Genomic DNA, 12,966 nt, shown 5'->3' on the forward strand with positions numbered 1-12,966 from the left:
CCGCCACCCTGGAGGCTGCGGATGCCATAGAAATCAATGGGAGTCTGAAAGCAGCAAAAGCTTATGTTCGATGCTGCCAGATATCCCATTGATTTAGATGGTTGAAAACAAGTTACGTTTACACCTAACACCCTTATATAAACCCCGAGTCTAAACCCCTAATCTGCTGCCCTCGACATCACCGCCACCTAAAAAAAATGTATTAACCCCTATTCTGCCGATCCCCGCCACCGCCACCACTAAATAAACGTATTAACCCACAAACCTCTGGCCTCCCACATCACCACCACTAACTAAACCTATTAACCACTAAACCGTCAGCCCACCACATCACAAAAAACTAAATACAAAACTACAATAAACTAACAATGGTCCTTAAAAGGGCCTTTCGTGGGGCATTGCCCCAAAGATATCAACTCTTTTACCTGTAAAAAAAAATACAACCCCCCAACAGTAAAACCCACCACCCAAACAACCAACCCCCCCAAATAAAAAAAACTATTTAAAATAATCTAAGCTCCTCATTGCCCTGAAAAAGGCATTTGTATGGGCATTCCCCTTAAAAGGGCATTTAGCTCTTTTACATGCCCAGACCCTAATCTAAAAATAAAACCCACCCAAAAAACCCTTAAAAAAAACCTAACACCCGACGATCCACAGTTCTTGAAGTCCATCTGGAGCCGGAGAAGTCATCATCCAGGTGGCAAGAAGTCTTCATCCGGGCGGCCTCTTCCATCTTCATCCAGCCGGAGAAGTCCTCATCCAGTTGGCAAGAAGTCTTCATCCAGACGGCATCTTCTATCTTCATCCATCCGGCGTGGAGCTGGTCCATCCTGAAGACATCCGGCGTGGAGCTTCCACTTCATACGGTCGCCGCCGTAAACTGGAACTTTAATCCCTTGCATTCTTATTGGCTGAAAGATTTCAATCAGCCAATAGGATTAGAGCTGCTAAAATCCTATTGGCTGTTCCAATCAGCCAATAGGATTAGAGCTGCTAAAATCCTATTGGCTGTTCCAATCAGCCAATAGGATTGAGCTCTCATCCTATTGGCTGATTGGAACAGTCAATAGGATTTTAGCAGCGCTAATCCTATTGGCTGATTGGAACAGCTAATAGGATTTTAGCAGCTCTAATCCTATTGGCTGATTGAAATCTTTCAGCCAATAGGAATGCAAACCAGATATCTTCAGGCTGGACCCGCTCCGCGCCGGATGGATGCAGATAGAAGATGCCTGTTGGGGGGGGTTGTATTTTTTTTTTTTACAGGTAAAAGAGCTGATATCTTTGTTTCAATGCCCCACAAAAGGCCCTTTTAAGGGCCATTGGTAGTTTCATTGTAGGCTAGGATTTTTTTTATTTTGGGGGGCTTTTTTATTTTGATAGGGCTATTAGATTAGGTGTAATTCTTTTTTATTTTTAATAATTTAGTGTTTATTTGTTTTTATAACATAGTTTTTGTTATTTTCTTTAATTTAGTACTTTTAATAATGTTTAATAGTATATTTAAATAATTTGAGTAGGGTTAGGTTTCTTTAATATCGGCTAGATTTAGAGTTCTGCGGCCAAAGGGGTGCGTTAGCTACGCATGCTTTTTTTCCCCCGCACCTTTTAAATACCGCTGGTATTTAGAGTTCACAGAAGGGCTGCGTTAGGCTCCAAAAAGGGAGCGTACAGGCATATTTACCGCCACTGCAACTCTCAATACCAGCGGTGCTTATGGACGCGGCCAGCTTCAAAAACGTGCTTGTGCACGATTCCCCCATAGGAAACAATGGGGCCGTTTGAGCTGAAAAAAAACCTAACACCTGCAAAAAAGCAGCGTTCAGCTCCTAACGCAGCCCCATTGTTTCCTATGGGGAAACACTTCCTATGTCTGCACCTAACACCCTAGCATGTACCCCGAGTCTAAACACCCCTAACCTTACACTTATTAACTCCTAATCTGCCGCCCCTGCTATCGCTGACCCCTGCATATTATTATTAACCCCTAATCTGCCGCTCCGTACAACGCCGCAACCTACGTTATCCCTATGAACCCCTAATCTGCTGCCCCTAACCCCCGCCGACCCCTATATTATATTTATTACCCCTTAATCTGCCCCCCCAACGTCGCCGCTACCTACCTACAATTATTAACCCCTAATCTGCCGACCGGACCTCACCGCTACTCTAATAAATGTATTAACCCCTAAAGCTAAGTCTAACCCTAACTCTAACCCTAACACCCCCCTCTTCAGCCCCCGCTTGAATGAAGACTTCAGCCGGATGATGGACCTCTTCAGCCCCCGCTTGGATGAAGACTTCAGCCGGATGATGGACCTCTTCAGCCCCCGCTTGGATGAAGACATTGCTCGGATAGGATGAAAACTTCGGACCCTCTTCTGGACGGATAAGGTAGGAAGATCTTCAGGGGCTTAGTGTTAGGTTTATTTAAGTGGGGTTTGGGTTAGATTAGGGGTATGTGGGTGGTGGGTTGTAATTTTGGGGGGGTATTGTATGTTTTTTTTTACAGTCAAAAGAGCAGAATTCTTTGGGGAATTCTTTAAGAGCTTTTCAATTTTTATTTTAGAATAAGGTAGGGCATTTTTTTATTTTGAGGGGCTTTGTTATTTTATTAGGGGGCTTAGAGTAGGTGTAATTAGCTTAAAATTGTTATAATATTTTTATAATGTTTGTAAATTATTTTTATATTTTTTGTAACTTAGTTCTTTTTTTATTTTTTGTACTTTAGTTAGTGTATTTATTTGTATTTTTTTGTAGGTATTTGTATTTAATTTATTTATTGATAGTGTAGTGTTAGGTTTAATTGTAACTTAGGTTAGGATTTATTTTACAGGTAATTTTGTAATTATTTTAACTAGGTAGCTATTAAATAGTTATTAACTATTTAATAGCTATTGTACCTGGTTAAAATAAATACAAAGTTGCCTGTAAAATAAATATTAATCCTAAAATAGCTACAATATAATTATTATTTATATTGTAGCTATATTAGGGTTTATTTTACAGGTAAGTATTTAGCTTTAAATAGGATTAATTTATTTAATAAGATTTATTTTATTTCGTTAGATAAAAATTATATTTAACTTAGGGGGGTGTTAGGGTTAGACTTAGCTTTAGGGGTTAATACATTTATTAGAGTAGCGGTGAGGTCCGGTCGGCAGATTAGGGGTTAATAATTGTAGGTAAGGTAGCAGCGATGTTGGGGGGGGGGGGCAGATTAGGGGTTAATAAATATTATGTAGGTGTCGGCGGTGTTAGGGGCAGCAGATTAGGGGTACATAGGGATAATGTAGGTTGCGGCGGTGTGAGGTCGGCAGATTAGGGGTTAAAAAATTTAATAGAGTGGCGGCGATGTGGGGGGCCTCGGTTTAGGGGTACATAGGTAGTTTATGGGTCTTAGTGTACTTTAGAGCACAGCAGTTAAGAGCTTTATGATCCGGCGTTAGCCCAGAAAGCTCTTAACTCCTGGCTTTTCTCTGCGGCTGGAGTCTTGTCGTTAGATTTCTAACTCTCACTTCAGCCAAGACTCTAAATACCGGCGTTAGAAAGATCCCATTGAAAAGAGAGGATACGCAATTGGCATAGGGGGATCTGCGGTATGGAAAAGTTGGGGCTTGGAAGTGAGCGTTAGACCCTTTCCTGACTGACTCTAAATACCAGCGGGCGGCCAAAACCAGCGTTAGGACTCCCTAACGCTGGTTTTGACGGCTAACGCAGAACTATAAATCTAGGCGTATGTGATTTAGTTTATTTAATTGTTAGTTTAATTTAATTGTAGGATAATATTTAGGGTAGGTTAATTAATAGTTTAAATTAGTTTATTTTAATTCTACAGGTAATTTTAAATTTATTTTAAGATAGGGATGTTGTAATTTTAATTTAAAGTTAGCGGGTTGTTAGGTTTAGAGGTTAATAGCTTAATTTAGTTTATGGCGATGTGGGGGGCTAACGATTTAGGGGTTAATAGGCTTAGTTAGTGGTAGTGATGTGGGAGGCCAGAGGTTTAGGGGTTAATATGTTTATTTAGTGGCGGTGGTGTCCGGGAGCGGCAGGATAGGGGTTAATAACTTTATTTAGGTTGCGGCGATGTCGGGGAGAGGCGGGATAGGGGTTAATAACTTTATTTAGGTTGCAGCTGTATCGGGGAGTGGCGGGATAGGGGTTAAACATTTTAGTATAGTGGCGGCGTTTAGTGACAGGGTATAAATAAATGTGTGAAAAAGCCAAATAGACGCGAGATTGATGACTATTAGCTTTTTTTATAAATAAGGAGAGCGTATTGAGATACGCAGCCACGATGTTAGGCGAGCGTATTGGTGCTGGTGAATGCAACAAAGATAAGGCTTTGATAAATATCCCCCTTAGTAAGCTCCTGGGTGTTATTATACTTTATGCTGGATTGTTATACTGTTGCTGAACTCTGCCTGTCTGACCACTCTACCTGCTTAACCCCTGAACTGCTGGATTGCTATACTGTTGCTGAACTTTGCCTGTCAGATCATCCTAGTGGATTACCCCTGAACTGTTGTGCTCCTGGATTTCCTTTTGTTGCTGACTCCTGCCTGTCCCTGGTCCTTCTATTGGTTTACCTCTCAACTGCTATACTGCTGGATTGCCTTCATGTTACCGTTAAGGACTACCCTGCCTACTGTGAGTACTGCTTACCTCATTTTACAAACTCTCTCTGCTCTAGAATATTTCCTATCATTCCACTTGACACCGAGATAAGAAGACTACTGGCCAAGTTTGGTCTGATAGAGGAATAGCCCAAGAGCATTACACCTATATCTCAAATACCGAAGATGTTATAGACGTGAAAATTGGTATTTAGATTCCCCTTTAAAAATAAAGAAACACATGTTTTACTATTTTCTGAAAATCCACTTAATGTGAGTAAAAAGGGGTGGGGTTATTTATGAGGATACCTATATCTCAAAAACCGAAGATGTTACCAATGGGAAAATTGGTACACAAAACACGTGTTTTATCATTTCCCAAAAATCCACTTAAGGGGGGTGAAAAGTGTGTGTGGGGGGATTAATGAGGATACCTATACCTCAAAAATCAAAGATGTTACAGACCTGAAAATTGGAATTTAGATTCTCCTTTAAAGATAAAGAAACACATGTTTTACCATTTCCCAATTATCCACTTAAAGGGGGGGGGGGTGATTTATGAGGATACCTATAGCTCAAACACCAAAGATGTTACAGACGTGAAAATTGTTATTTACATTCTCCTTTAAAAATAAAGAAACATGTGTTTTATCATTTTCTGAAAATCCACTTAAGGGGGATGAAAAGAGGGGGGGGGGGTTATTTATAATAATACCTATATCTCAAAAACCAAAAGATGTTACAGATGTGAAAATTTGTATTTACATTCTCCTTTACAAATAAAGAAACACGTGCTTTACCATTTCCTGAAAATCCACTTAATGTGGTGAAAAAGGGGGGGGGGGGTCATTTATGAGGATACCTATATCTGAAAAACCAAAGATGTTACAGATGGGAAAATTGGTATTTAAATTATCCTTTCAAAATAAAGAAACATGTTTTACCATTTCCCTAAAATCCACTTAAGAGGTGAAAAAGGGGGGGGGGGGGGTGATTTATAAGGATCCCTTTATCCCAAAAAATGAAGATGTTATACAAGTAAAAATTATAATTCAAAATCTTCATTATAAAGTAAGTTTACATGCCAAATGTCTTGCTCCTAAGGTCAGTAGTTCTCAAGATATGAATATCACTAAAACATTGAATACTCTTTTTTTACATCTGACAGTTGAGTCATAATATATACATATAATTTAATATTAAAGTAATTGTAAACAGAATAATAATAACAATATATTTTTGATGTTCCATGCGGACTCCCCGCCCACAACTTAGCTTATTGGTGTCCATGTATGAGAAACTCTGAGAATGAATGAAAACTCACAAAGTTCATGTCAACGGGTGTGCAACCCGAACGAGCACAGATGTGAGGTTGCATTTTTCTCAATCTATGTGAGCAAAGCCACGGGCAACAGATAGTCCAATATAAAAATACAGGTCAACATTTCAGCTTCTGCAGGAGCTTTGGTCAAGACCAACATCCATCAGAAAATGTGTAAAAAAAATTCTCTTTCTCTCTCTCTCTCTCTCTCTCTCTCTCATTGACTTGTGGCTAAAAAATAAACAAACATTCTGGGCTAAATTACAAGTGGAGTGCTAATTTATTGCACGCCTGCAAACAGGCAAATTCGCCCGTTTACAGGCACAAGATAAATAACCAGCCATTACAAGTGGCTGGTTATTGCTACCACAAGCTTGCGGTAGCCATTAACGCTCAAACATTTAACCAGAGGTCAGACCTCTGGTTAATGTTTAAAATGTGCCCCAATTGACAACAAAAATTGTGTATTATAGTTATTAATAATTAAAAATAAATAAAATAAATAAAAAAACTGCATTAAGCAGATTTTAGGGGTTAAAAGTGGCGGGTGTGGGGTGAAAAGTGAGAAGGACATACACATGCTTAGAGTCCTTTGGACACAGCAGCAAACATGCTATGATTTTTTTTCTATAACTGATGATGACTGCCACAGAGCAGGAAGGGTAGGAGAGGCAGCAGCAGACAGCAGAATTACTGAACAAGGTAGGCTTCGGTACACAAACCCCAAAAAAACATCTTAAAGGCAGGAGGGCAAACACGTGCCTAGAGTCTCTTGAGCAGGAAAGGCAGCAGCAGAGTTACTGGACTAGGTAGGCCTCCAGTACACAAACCCCAAATATACACCTTTAAGCGATGAAGACAAACACAGGCTTAGCGTCACTTGGACACAGCAGCCCACAATTTGCTTTTATCTTTTACTTTAACCAATGATGACCACCACAGGTCAGAAAGGGCAGGAGCAGGAGAGGCAGCAGCAGGCAGCAGAGATACTGAAATAGGTAGGCCTCACAGTACATAAACCTCAAAAATACATCTCCAAGCAAGAAGGAGAAGAACCAACACATGCCTAGAGTTCCTTGGACACAGCGCCAGCAGTCCCCTGAGGATTAGGCATTGATGGATGATGACCAACACAGAGCAAGAAAGATATAATCAGGAGTGGCAGCAGCAGCGTTACTGAACTAGGTAGGCCTCCGGTACCATAAACTCAAAAAATACACCTCCAAGGGAGGACACACACATGCTTAGAATCCTTTAGACACAGTGGCCAACAGTTTGTTACAATTTTGGAAATTACATTTTACAATTTAACCCCTTAATGACAACTGACGTACCAGGTACGTCATGCATTAACAAGCAGTTAATGACAATGGATGTACCTGGTACGTCAGTTGTCAAACAGAGTGCTGGAAGCGATCACAAATGCTTCCAGCAGCTCTGAGGGTATTGCAGTGATGCCTCGATATGGAGGCATCCTGCAATACCACTTTACAAGCCTCCGATGCAGAGAGAGCCACTCTGTGGCCCTCTCTGCACCGGTAGCGATAGTGCCAGTGTCCGCCGGGTGCACGATGAGCGTGCGTGTGCACGATGCGTGTGCACGATGCACGAGTGTGCACGTGAGCGTGCATGTGCGTGTGTACGGGGCATGCGTGCACGTGCGCGCACGTGCACGTGCACCCATTAGCCACACTGACACCAATGAATGAGGGCAGAAAGGGGAAAAAAAAGGGATTTTTTTTTTAAAAATATAAAAGGATCTGGGAGGGGGTGGGGGTATTGTGGGGGGCTGCTACACTACAGAAATAGTTTTTTAAGTAAAAAATAAAATAAAAATACTTTTTGCGGGGTTTTTGGGGCCAAACTGGGTACTGGCAGACAGCTGCCAGTACCCAAGATGGCGGTAATTAGGTAGGGGAGAGGGTTAGAGAGCTGGAGGGGGGATCAGGGAGGTTGGGGCTAAGGCAGGGGTCCATCACAGCTAAAATACTTTATTATTTTTATTTTAAAAAAAAAAACCCCTCTTTTATTTAGTACTGGCAGACTTTCTGCCAGTACTTAAGATGGCGGGAACAATTGTGGGGTGGGGGAGGGAAGAGAGCTGTTTGGGAGGGATCAGGGGGTGGGATGTGTCAGGTGGGAGGCTGATCTCTAAAATTAACCCTGCAAGCTCCCTACAAGCTACCTAATTTAACCCCTTCACTGCTGGGCATAATTAACGTGTGGTGCGCAGCAGCATTTAGCGGCCTTCTAATTACAAAAAAGCAACGCCAAAGCCATATAAGTCTGCTATTTCTGAACAAAGGGGGTCCCAGAGAAGCTTTTACAACAATTTCTGCCATAATTGCACAAGCTGTTTGTAAATAATTTCAGTGAGAAACCTAAAATTGTGAAAAATGTTAAGTTTTTTTTTTTATTTGCTCGCATTTGGCGGTGAAATGGTGGCATAAAATATACCAAAATGGGCCTAGATCAATACTTGGGGTTGTCTACTACACTACACTAAAGCTAAAATTAACCCTACAAGCTCCCTACAAGCTCCCTAATTAACCCCTTCACTCCTGGGCATAAAACACGTGTGGTGCGCAGCGGCATTTAGCGGCCTTCTAATTACCAAAAAGCAACCCCAAAGCCATATAAGTCTGCTATTTCTGAAAAAAGGGGATCCCAGAGAAGCATTTACAACCATTTGTGCCATAATTGCAGAAGCTGTTTGTAAATAATTTCAGTGAGAAACCTAAAATTGTGAAAAATGTTAAGTTTTTTTTTTTATTTGCTCGCATTTGGCGGTGAAATGGTGGCATAAAATATACCAAAATGGGCCTAGATCAATACTTGGGGTTGTCTACTACACTACACTAAAGCTAAAATTAACCCTACAAGCTCCCTACAAGCTCCCCAATTAACCCCTTCACTCCTGGGCATAAAACACGTGTGGTGCGCAGCGGCATTTAGCGGCCTTCTAATTACCAAAAAGCAACCCCAAAGCCATATAAGTCTGCTATTTCTGAAAAAAGGGGATCCCAGAGAAGCATTTACAACCATTTGTGCCATAATTGCAGAAGCTGTTTGTAAATAATTTCAGTGGGAAACCTAAAGTTTGTGACAAATTTTGTGAAAAGTGAACTTTTTTTTTTTTATCGCATTTGGCGGTGAAATGGTGGCATGAAATATACCAAAATGGGCCTAGATCTATACTTTGGGATGTCTTCTAAAACAAAATATATACATGTCAAGGGATATTCAGGTATTCCTGACAGATATCAGGGTTCCAATGTAACTAGCGCTAATTTTGAAAAAAAGTGGTTTGGAAATAGCAAAGTGCTACTTGTATTTATTGCCCCATAACTTGCAAAAAAAGCAAAGAACGTGTAAACATTGGGTATTTCTAAACTCAGGACAAAATTTAGAAACTATTTCGCATGGGTGTTTTTTGGTGATTGTAGATGTGTAACAGATTTTGGGGGTCAAAGTTAGAAAAAGTGTGTTTTTTTCCATTTTTTCCTCATATTTTATTATTTTTTTTTTAGTAAATTATAAGACATGATGAAAATAATGGTATCTTTAGAAAGTCCATTTAATGGTGAGAAAAACGTTATATAATATGTGTGGGTACAGTAAATGAGTAAGAGGGAAATTACAGCTAAACACAAACACTGCAGAAATGTAAAAATAGCCATTGTCATTAAGGGTAAGAAAATTGAAAAATGGTCTGGTCATTAAGGGGTTAAAAACAGCAGCTAGAAGGTTATTAATGATTTAGTATTGACTGATGACCACTATAGAGCATTAAAGGGCAGAAGCAGCAGAAGGCAACATAGTTACTGATGTAGGCCTCTGGATTATAGTACACCAATCCCATAAATACATCTCCGAGTAAAGTAACAATTGGAGTGAAAGTAGCAAGGGTGAAAGGAAATAAAGTTTTTACATTCCTCACCTTCCCCCACACCTGTTGCTTAAATACGTTTGAAGTTATCCTTGTAAACTCAATTCAGAGATCTGTTTACAAAGACTTTTTGAAATTCCTTTAAAGGAAGCAAGAACAGTGTCTCTCAGAAGCCAAACTTTAACAGAAATGTAAGTTCTACTTGGAAAATTATGCTTTGGTAAAATGAGGAAACATTGGCGAGATGCACAATGACATGGAATGTGCATCAGTATTGAAGCAACCATGGTCTTTTCAATTTCTTTTCCCTAGCTTGTGTGTTTTCCACGTATTGTGAAAACATCTTATCTGGTTTCCAGTCCGGCCTCCAGCCTGATGTTTTCATCATCAACTCTTGCCTCTAGGACATAGGTATAGCCTGAAATTAATGGAAAATATAAGACCAAGCAAACAAAAAGATATGCCAAAAATCAAAACTTTGGATTTTTCTGTTTAAGCAAGTTGGTGCTTTTATTACTTTGTCTGCATTCACGAAACTGCATTTCAGTTCAACATAAAACATAACACTGCGGTGCAGAAGGATTTGGGGCCACTTCCACAGCGTTAAAAGCAGTCACCTTCTTAGGCAGGAAGGGCTTCCTCAGCATTGACTTAAGAAAGAAAATATCACTACTTGGTCAACTTTGGAGATGGTGGAACAATGGCGCAGCAGAGGGCTGTCCTCCATGATATGGTTCCATGTCAATTCATTGGGATTAGGAGCTCATTAGGCAGAGATAAGTGTACCATGATTGGTTAGTTAGTGGCAGTCCTTAAGCCTTTTAAGTATATCACAGAGAACTTGAGCCAAAATACTGTCAGTCTTGGTTAAGTCATAGCCTTGCTCAGTCATCTTTTGAGCAAGGTGGATGCATTTCTCAAAAATCATGAAGTGGGTACTGTTGGCAAACTAAGTAGTGAAGTAGCAGCACTTGTCAGGAGGCTGAGGAGTGTCTTCAGAAAACGTTTTTCAATAAAAGCTTGCATCCAGATGCAAAATTATTTGAAATGGGTAATTTTATTTAGTTGTCACTCAAGATGAAAATACTATTTGGCAGACTTAAAGCTCTGTAATGAAATCATAAAAGATAAATTAAAATGTAAAGTGAGCAGTTGAGAACTAATCTATGGAGACATGAATTCAAACTGCGTACTGAACATAGGCTCTTATCAGCGTTACTATCTAAATAATGTAGAATAGATAAGGAGCACTAAAATATTAAAACATTAATTTTATTGAATCTATTTAAAAAAATCATGATAACAACCACATGGGCCTGTACATAGTGTCGTCAGAACAGATGACGCATTACTGTGATATTACAATACACTTCAAACCAATTTAAAAAGAAGTTATCTTGCTTCAAATGGACAAACAACTCTGACGTTATTAGAATATGCCCATAACAACCTGCTTAATTGCCATAATTAAGATGGTAAGGAAAATTTAAGGTGGCATTATTAATTACATTGCCAATTGCTATCCACAGAGTGCACACTATTGTTTTTTGTGTTGATATATTTCTTATTTTAATAAATATCCTGCATATCTAAAAGACTTCCTACACGGCTTTATCTATTATTGTTAATAACGATGGAGAAAACATTACATTAAATGAAAACAATGTGTCTATTGGGTATATCAGCACTTTGATATAATGTACGTTTTCCAATTCTGTTCCCATTATAAATGTATTGAACTAAATTTATATGCAATAAGCAGATCAATAATTGAACAATGAATCAACATATATATACATATATATATATACAGGTGGCCCTCGGTTTACAATGGTTCAGTTTGCACCATTTCAGAATAACAACCTTTTTTCAGTCATGTGACTGCTATTGAAAAGCAGTGCATTGATTAAAATAGCCAGTAGGCGGAGTTGTCCGCTTGTGTTGCAGCAAAGATATGCAAGCCAAGCAAGCTGAAATTAATCAGTTTAACCAGACCTGAGCTATCGAGCAGGTTGCAAAGGAACAAGATCTTCCTGTCTATAAATCAGTCCAGATTGGAATGCATAGAAAGAACTGTTTGCAGAAAAATGCAAGTAGAGTCTGTGTTGTGTGATTATTTTATTAGGTTTATAATGCTGTATAGCAAATGTTTTATGTTCATTTAACTTAGTTTAATTATATATTCTGTGTTGTGTGATTATTTTATTAGGTTTATAATGCTGTTTAGCATTTAAAGTCTTCATTTCAAAGCTTTAAAAATAATGTATTAGGTGTTACTTATGACAATTTTGAGAGGGGCCTGGAAACTAACTCCCTCACTTCCCATTGACTTACATTATAAACTGGGTTTCAATTTACAACGGTTTCAATTTACAACCATTCCTTCTGGAACCTAACCCCGGCGTAAACTGAGGGCTACCTGTGTGTATATATATATATATATATATATATATATATATATATATTGTTATGACTACTTAACTTAATCAACCAATCCAGTGATCTATACTACCTCTGTGCTACACCAAAAGTAATAATAACTTTAACAGTAGTCAAAGAGGAAAGCAAAAGTAGCTGCAATTTTAAACAGAAAATATCAGTGATTAATGCCAGAAATTAACACCACTCTCTTGGCCATTAATAAGTCCCTATTGCCTTCTCTTTTCCTTAACTTCAACAAACTATCGGCTAGATTACGAGTTGTGCGTTAAGGTAAAAAAGAAGCGTTAAGCGGTCCTAATGCTGCTTTTTTACGCCCGCTGCTATTACGAGTCTTGAAGGTTTAGGGTCACTGCACACTTCTTTGGCTTTACCGCAAAACGACTTACGTAAACTTTGTAAAGTCTTTTTTCTATGGGACTTCCATAGCGCCGGTATTACGAGTTTGTCCTGGGAGGCCAAAAAGTTAGTGGTACACCCTACCCTGTCAAGAGTCCTAACGCATTTAAAAGTCAGTAGTTAAGAGTTTTATGGTACAGCGCCGTAACATAAAACTCATAACTAAAGTGATAAAAAGTACACTAACACCCATAAACTACCTATTAACCCCTAAACCGAGGCCCTCCCGCATCGCAAACACTAAAATAAAAATTGTAACCCCTAATTTGCCTCTCCGGGCACCACACCACATTATA

This window comes from Bombina bombina, chromosome 6 (assembly GCF_027579735.1).
Source record: "Bombina bombina isolate aBomBom1 chromosome 6, aBomBom1.pri, whole genome shotgun sequence".
Classification (NCBI taxonomy): Eukaryota; Metazoa; Chordata; class Amphibia; order Anura; family Bombinatoridae; genus Bombina; species Bombina bombina.